Here is a 2,173-nt window from a genome sequence, read left to right on the forward strand (position 1 = left end):
GCACACATTGAACTGTGAATGGCTGGTCCTGTTATGTAGCGATCCCCATAGACATGAGAATGATGTGGGTCACTGCTGGTCACCTTTGTGTATTCTTACCGGTTGCCTTTCCTGTCCTCTCATGTGCTGAAACACTCTTGTTTGCTGGTATGTGTAATGTTGTCACTGCACCAGTCACCATGTTAAACACTGTTTTCTGGCAAGGAGTGTAAGGACCATCACACGCAGACAGACTCAAACACTATGTGGATACAGCCATGTGGACATAAGTTGCATTGTGAATGTAACAATGAGGTTCATTGGTGGATTCTATGTGCAGAGAAGGACTGTGTAATGAAGAGGTGTCCGGTTTCAGACCCAGAGGGCCATATGAGATGGCCATGCTTTTGTACCAGGCCAGCTCCAGCACCTGATTTAAACTGTTCTAGCTGTCTTTAATTTGTACCACAATCATTTAAATCAGGTGTATTACATGGCTGGAACAAAAACCTGCACAGGACTCTTTATGCCCACCTATTGGTGTAATGTATTTGTAACAGGTATGTGATGGATCTGAGTGGCTACTGTGTCAGTCCCAGACAAAGCTAGATGCCACCTCTGTCCCCTTTACTCTTTGCCCATCTCTCAATCTATACTGTGTCAATATGAATTGTGCATATTTATGCTTGGTTTTAAACACCTTGTTTTAGAGTATTGTTTGTGTACTACAGTGAGTACAGCACTGTGTAAAATAGGCTTACCTCAACTCTGATACAGTTCAGTCCAAATGCTGTATCCTAGTTGTGTCTGTCCACTTCCACACTGCTGTTATTGTGACCGTCTTAACATGCTGTTCCACCGTTATCGTTGTATCAACGTTTGATACACTGTCGTCTAAAACATGTTTTTAAAGCATTGTTTTAATAAACCTTGTGATGATTTGTAAATGTGTACTGGTTGTTTGATTCCAACCAATTTAACTTCATTCAGATGTCTCTAGATCTGAGCTTTATCTATACAGCTACACATATCAGTCACACTGTAAGCCAGGGTTGTCACACTCATTCCATGTCTGTGGTTTGTTCTTTCAATTCAGTCCTAAACAACGAGGTGAGGGGTGTTCTTTACTAATGAGTGGGATTCATTCATCAGGAGTGAACCTGCAAACTGCCCCCTGTGGAATGAGTTTGACACATGCTGCAAGCAGTGTATGTACAAGCAATCCATGCTTTACTTTAGTTTCCCTGGCACTGCTTCAGAGTGAAGGGTGAGAGGGGATGGGAGAGGTGACAGAGAGAGGGATGAGAGAGGTGACAGAGAGAGGGATGAGAGGAGATGGGAGAGGTGACAGAGAGAGGGATGAGAGGAGATGGGAGAGGTGACAGAGAGAGGGATGAGAGGAGATGGGAGAGGTGACAGAGAGAGGGGTGAGAGGAGATGGGAGAGGTGACAGAGAGAGGGATGAGAGGAGATGGGAGAGGTGACAGAGAGAGGGATGAGAGGAGATGGGAGAGATGACAGAGAGAGGGATGAGAGGAGATGGGAGAGGTGACAGAGAGAGGGATGAGAGAGGTGACAGAGAGAGGGATGAGAGAGGTGACAGAGAGAGGGATGAGAGAGGTGACAGAGAGAGGGATGAGAGGAGATGGGAGAGGTGACAGAGAGAGGGATGAGAGGAGATGGGAGAGGTGACAGAGAGAGGGATGAGAGGAGATGGGAGAGGTGACAGAGAGAGGGATGAGAGGAGATGGGAGAGGTGACAGAGAGAGGGATGAGAGGAGATGGGAGAGGTGACAGAGAGAGTGCTGAGAGGAGATGGGAGAGGTGACAGAGATGGTGACACTGAGCCTCTTTCTAAAATGTTTTATGAGATTGGAGAGCACATTGGGAGGGATCTATGACCATTCCTCCATACAGAATCTTTCCAAATTCTTAATATCCTTTGTCTGCACTTATTGACTGCCCTCTTCAATTAAAACCACAGGTTTTCAGTGGGGTTCAAGTCTGCAGACTGAGATGGCCATTGCAAAATGTAGATTTTTTGGTCACACCCTCAGCCCTGCTTTGAGTGCTTAGAAAACGTCATTCATTAAAATGATCTGGTCCATTGCATCTAGTAAGCCCCAGACAGTATCACCTACTAACCTAGTCTTCTGACTCGCATCACAGGACACATACACACACACACCAAAGC

At 45.8% G+C, this 2,173-nt stretch overlaps 1 protein-coding gene across 1 annotated transcript in view; it reads left to right on the forward strand.

Moving 5' to 3' along the window:
* LOC139369840 (small vasohibin-binding protein-like) overlaps positions 1–1,527 on the forward strand; it is a 4,822-nt gene extending 3,295 nt beyond the window's left edge. The window contains exon 3 of the mRNA XM_071109120.1: positions 1–1,527. This exon is cut by the window's left edge and continues 192 nt beyond it. The gene's annotated coding sequence lies outside the window, so the exon portion shown is untranslated.
* Positions 1,528–2,173: the final 646 nt, after the last annotated feature.

Source organism: Oncorhynchus clarkii, chromosome 17 (assembly GCF_045791955.1).
Source record: "Oncorhynchus clarkii lewisi isolate Uvic-CL-2024 chromosome 17, UVic_Ocla_1.0, whole genome shotgun sequence".
Classification (NCBI taxonomy): domain Eukaryota; kingdom Metazoa; phylum Chordata; class Actinopteri; order Salmoniformes; family Salmonidae; genus Oncorhynchus; species Oncorhynchus clarkii.